General features: G+C 50.6%; 1 non-coding gene across 1 annotated transcript; it reads right to left on the reverse strand.

The window, feature by feature from the left end:
• Positions 1 to 1,819: 1,819 nt before the first annotated feature.
• TRNAI-UAU lies at positions 1,820 to 1,912 on the reverse strand. Its single transcript is given in 2 exon segments — positions 1,820 to 1,855; positions 1,875 to 1,912. It is a non-coding gene; the product is annotated as a tRNA-Ile (tRNA).
• Between the last annotated feature and the right edge of the window lie 4,203 nt (positions 1,913 to 6,115).

Below are 6,115 nucleotides of genomic sequence, written 5' to 3' on the forward strand. Positions count from 1 at the left end.
TTACATCATTGTCACTTTGAGGACGATCGGGTCCCACTTTTTCACAAACCCTTCACATTAGGAATGACAATTGACCTGACACTGGCCCCTTGTCTGTGATTCTCTCTTGCAGCTTCCCCTGTGGGCTGGTTGGTGGCCGCTTCCCTAGTGCCACCCTTTTGCATACCAATCCCCTGCTCATTGAGCTAATACCACAGCTGCAGAAGACTTGCTGTCACTGGAACTCAGTCACAGCTCTTTCTGCCGAAGCGGGGAAACCCTGCCACTGCTTAAATCTGCTCTGCCTTTCTGGTTATTTATTCAATCCTAAATCCCCCCAGGGATCTTCATGCCAGGCAACCAATCAGCCCCTTCTGTCCTCAGATCTTGGGTAAAAGCATGCCATCTGCACCTGCAGCTCTTAATTACCAGGCAGGGTCCATTAGGGAGCTCTCGGGTAACATTCGCCCCTGGCAAGCCCCTACACATGCAGCAGGAAGAGTTCACCTTTGCTCACTAAGGTCTGGGGGTGTTGAAGAGCCATCAGGCAAACTACATACTAGAAGGTGAATAGGTATATAGGCACGTGTTGGAAGCTGTGGCCAGACAACTCATGGTCCTTCAGGGTGTGAAAGTGTGTTCTGTAGTCTGCAAATGTCAAGAGTGGGTCTCCAAGGCTCAGCACCTATCATCATGGTGAGATGTTCCAGAGCTCTCGGTATGTGGTGCCTGCATCTCAAAAACTCCTTCTCTAGGGGCCTGGCTGGTGTCATTGCCTTCTTGTCACCTGGGGGCACTGACACAGATGGCAGAAAGGACCTGCCCGGTGTTCAGAGCCTGCGGCTGTGCCCCAGCCAGGCTTCCTTCTACCTTCTGCACATGCTGCCCTCGCTAGCAGGCAGGTCCCAGGCAGGGAGTTCTCTGCCTTCTTCGGTGGGATCAGATCCAAATGGCCAAGATTATCCAATGTTTTGACACCAGCTCTTTTAGATGAACCCTTAATGCACCTGGGAGCAGCAGCCTTGGCTTAATGCTCTGATGATACAACTCCTCTTCCTCTGTGTTTGATGTACTGTTCCATGCGGACACAGCCCAGCCACGTAGTCCCAGCATGCCTGAGGTTTCTCTCTGGCTGCCCACCCATCCCAACAGACTGATGGATGCAGGCGCATGGTGATCTTTGCCTACCTTGGTTGGTTCTCAGAAGCTTTCGAGCTCCCGCCTTGGATGCAGCACGAGTGTCCCGGCTGCTGTCATGTGAACTCCCCATATGCTGGAGGATCTCGTGTCCTGCTTGGTTGCCATATTGTCCTGATGCGTGGCTGCTCTAGGTAGGAAGGCAGCTGCATGCGCCTCTGGCCTTTCCTGGTTGTGTTCCAGCCAGCAGCAGTTACCAAAGGCACCGGTGCCATTAGCCATGGCTTTTAAAAATGCTCTTTCACGGTTTGTGGTCACTTCCTCTCTCACCAGTTTCCTGTTCGTGAACATGCCAGTTGCACTTCCCGCACACAGATGCTATGGCCAGAAGCTTCTTTTCACTCTGGGTTCATCTTTGTGCTCTTGGCAATAGTGACCTTGATATGAAAGCAGACTCCTGTCCTTCCAAGAGCACTGTTCCAAGCCCCGTCCCCTTGGCAGCCCATCGGATGGTTGCTTCTTCATCCACAAGCAGCATTTCAGGCTGAGATAGATAGTGATCAATTCCATGATATACATGAGGACTATGTTAAGTTGAAGTACGTCCAATAGGCACCTCAGGGGTACACACACACACTTTTTTTCAGAGATGCTAGGGTCGGAAGGGACCCCAACAGATCAAGTTTGACCCCCAAAAGTCAAGTGCTCCAGGTGAGGCTTGAACTCACAACCTTGGCATCACTTCCCCCATACTGCCTTATAAGTACCACATGCTAACCCATTGCACCACTGGAGCTTGCCTGCTTGTGTCTGTATTTATTTAAAGAATTTTCAGATGGAGAAATCTTTTTAATCAAGGCCAAATGTAACTGGTTTTCAGGAAAAAACTTAAGAGTCTTATAAAAAAAATGAAGTCTTCACAGAAGCTGAGACTTAATTGTCAAAGTCTGGTACACAAATAAGTTACACAAATAAGTGTAAGTTAAATAAGTTACTTGAAATGTTGGAATAAGAAATAGATACTTCCTAATAGTCTCTGAACTGTTATCATCTCTCTAGGTGTGGGCTCCTGCTGAAGGGACTTTACCTTGTCAGCATCAAGTCAGGGCCTTTGGGAAGACAGCCAGGCCATGGCTAGCTGCTAACTCAGGGGCGGGCAATTATTTTGGGTCGAGGACTGCTTACTGAGTTTTGGCAAGCTATTGAGGGCCACATGATAGGCAGCCAGGGGCAGATAAATATTAATTTTCTAAATTTTTTAGGGGCCCCACGGGCCAGATAGAATGGCCTGGCAGGCAGCATCTGGCCCCTGGGTTGCATTTTGCCCACCCCTGTGCTAACTTAATGTGCTCAGCAGCACCATGTGCAAACCCCCCCATACAGCTTGCTATCTTCCAGTGTCAAGTCAGTTCCGAGGCTGCTGTGACCGCTGGGGCACCTTGGATGCCGCACCTTAGATGCGGTAGATCTTCCAGTGTAGCCACGTACATATGGTGCCAATGGTGGCTGATTAGCTCTGCTAGGGGGTCCCAGGACTAGCATGCCCAAAGCTGTGTGATGTGTTGGTGGAAGGGAAGAAACTCTGCTGGTCACACTGTCTTTGTCCGCAGGAAGTAAGCCAAGTATCGCCCACCCAGTGCCAATGTTCATTGCAATTTCCTCTTGTATTCAATTTTGTATCCGTTCCTTGGCGCTCTTTACCAAACTCTGATCTGACACCTCTCCTGCCATGCTGTTTCCACACCAGGAGGCCATCAGCTGTGCTGCTGATTCTTGCAAGGCCCATTCATCTGCCTTGGGGGTGGTGTTGATATTCTTCTGCTGCAGCTTTGATCCCCCGTGGCACCCTCAAGTGGCCGTGCCCGCCTGCCGCTGTCACAGATTGTGTGAGGTAGGTGCTTTCCTTAGCCAGAAGCACCAAGCACTGAGATTGACTGTAGTTGCCAAGTCAGGTGATGGTTTGTCAGTGAGAGACAGTTGGGTGCCAACTCTTTTTAGTGCTTAGTTTGGCTTGCTCACATCTATGCAAACACACAGCTTCTCGGGCTGCCCTGTGGCATTAGCAATGGCACCTTCTTTTCCCATCTGCTTCCTTTCTTCCATGATTGCTTTTCTCTCTGTGCCGTGAATAAACTGCAAGGTAGGAGCCAAATGGATTTAGCTATTTCCAGGTGCAGCCTCTCCAAGAGACATCTCAGTCCTTCAAAGGCATCAGGGTGATCTAGCTGCTTGACCATGGCGACACACAGGGCATGTTCTGCTCTAAATATGTATTTGGCTTTGTAAGTGCACTGATTGTATGAAGTGCTAGTCCTAGGTTCAGGGTCACTAAGCTCATAAGTTAATTTGATGTAGTTAAAAGCAGTGGCTTCCCTGTGGCCTATAGACTGGCTAAAATTTCAGGCATGTCTTTTCCTTGGTAATGTGTTTGCAGTCTGCGTTGTCCTGGTGATATTCTGGCCATGCCGTCATATCATTTCAATTTGGCTTTGCTCAGCTGGGGTTTCTCTTTCTTCCCTTGTATAAGGCTGAGGGAAGCCTCTCTGTAGCCCAGCACATTTGCTTCTATCCCACTGGCTATTTCAGTCTGCTGTTTGTGTACGCGGCTGCCTTGCCTTTGCATCTGGTGCTTGTCTGAGCTGTGCAAGCCACTTGTTTGTGCTCATTTGCTCTCCCTTAATGCTTTCCATGCAAAACCTCCTCTTTTGAGTTACTACTTCCCTCCTCAACATGGTGCCATGTTTTCTATTACTTGTCCTGTCTGCAAATTTGAGCACTATGATTTTTCTTGCCACAATTATGGCACGGGACTCCATATGTAGGGCATCCTCCATTGTTCTTCTTTTCCCCCAGTGCCTGCAGGTCTGTCTTTATGGTTGTGTTGTCTGTTCCTCTCTGTGTTTGTGCATTTGCTTTGTACAGATGTCAGAGGTGGGTGTAGGTTTACGTATGTTTTAATGCTTTCCCTGGGCTATTTGATGAATTATCTCTGTGTCTGCTCCACTTACGCTTTGCATCTGGGCGTGAGCTTGCTCGCTCGTTTTTGTCCACATTTGTAGCTTTGGCCCTGGGAGCTTTTCCCTTTTAAGCTCCTGCATCTCCCATCCTCGTGACTAATTACTAAACTAGTGAGTGCCTCTCTTAACATCTGATCACTGTGAATCAGGTCTTCTGTGCAGTTGGCTACTATGCAGCTCTTTGGTTTGTCCTGCTTCTTCCACTTGATCCCTTACATCTGGGACAGGTTGTGTGGATTGGAAACACTTTCAGACACCTTCTGGATCCATGCAGCTGCTGCTGCCACATTCAGATGCTGCTGGAGCATGTCAGCCATTTCCCACCCCAGCTAATAGCACAGCTGCTCTTGTCCCATGTTCCCTTCTATCCGGCTCCATTGCCATTCATGTGACCTCCAGGGTGTCCAGTCACTGACCCATCCATAGCCACCTAGATAGGGAGGGGAATGCTGGGCCGGGCGGCTTTCTCTGGGGGAGTGCTGTGTGTCTCTGCATGTGCACTATACTTAGCACCTGTTTTCTTGCTCCATCAGAATCTGGCTGCCTTGGACACTGTGTTCAAAATCCAAGTATGAAAGGGGAGACAGCCAAGGCTGTGCCACACCCAGGCTTTATTCCTTCCCCTTCATGTGCCCCCCTCTCCCAGGCAGCACGCCCTAGGCAGAGAGTTCTCTGCATACCTGGGGGGAATCAGAGCAGCATGTTCCTTGCTGAGAAGCTCTTTGTCCTGTTCCTTGAGGTCACTAATGAGTCACTGGCAGGGTGTGGAAGGATACCAGGTCTCCTGGCCTGTAACCACCAGACCATGCTGCCTGCTCTGTGCCCAGTTCTTGGACACGAATCCTTGGCCTTGGCCTGTCCAAGCCTGTGCTCCTGTCTTCATTCAGCGTGAGTCAGACCTGGTGCCGAAGGCGTCAGTGCCTACAGGCTGCCATGGCCTTGCCCCTGTCCCCTGCCAGGAAGTGAGTAGGCCTGTGCGAGTCGACAGCGATCCAATCCGGCTTCGGATCCGGCCGCTTTGGATGGCAGGGATCTGATCCAGAGCGCCAACCAGGTTTCCACCTCACTCTGGCCGAAGCGGCTCCAAAGCTTCAGATCCGCCTGGGAGATCCAGCCATAGGGTATAATGGGGAATCAATTAAATATCTATAACTTTGTTGTTTCTAGTCCAATTTAGATGAAACTTGCAGGTGTGATAGCCTCTGATGAGAGCATGAAGCCTGCCAAGTTTCATGAATATCAGTGTAGGGGTTTGGGGGGAACTGTATCCCAAATTCTTGAAAGACAAACTCATGTCACGGCTGTGTGTTACACCACAGGGGGGTTAAAACTGCAGGGGTGGTAGCTCTTACTGAGGCCACAAAGTCTGCCAAGTTTCAAGGAGATCAGTGCAGGGGTTTGGAGGGAACTGCCCCTCAAGCTGTGGACAAGCAAAACTCATGACATGGGTGACCCTGCATGTGTCAAGGCGCAGTGCGGTGACAGCTGCAGGGATGGTAGCCCCTGCTGAGGCCACGGCTCCTGCCAGCTGTCGAGGAGATCAGTGCAGGGGGGTTCTGGGGCCCTGCACCCCTAGCTGCTGACAGGCAAAACTTGTGCCACGGGTGCTTGTGGGACTGACCGTGTCTGTCCTGGGGCAGTTGACTGTCTGAATTGATTATTTCCTCCCCTGAGCCTGGTTTTGTAGGTGCTAATTGATGCTTGTTAAGTCATTATGTAGCAGCTAGGTCCTGTGTCTTGAGCTGGTCCCTGAGTCCCTGGTCCCCGAGTGAATCATGACTGATTGGCTGGTAACTGAGATCACAGCAGCTTAGAGCCAGGCTTGCAGCAGTGTCTCCCTCCCCACCCCAGGACAGACACAGTCGGTCCCACAGCACCCATGGCACCAGTTTTGCCTGCCCGCGGCTTGAGGGACATTTCCCCCCAAACCCCTGCACTGATCTTCTTGAAACCTGGCAGGCTTCATGCTCTCTGCAGAATCT

This window comes from Gavialis gangeticus, unplaced genomic scaffold (assembly GCF_001723915.1).
Source record: "Gavialis gangeticus isolate Ggan-Ray unplaced genomic scaffold, GavGan_comp1, whole genome shotgun sequence".
Classification (NCBI taxonomy): Eukaryota; Metazoa; Chordata; order Crocodylia; family Gavialidae; genus Gavialis; species Gavialis gangeticus.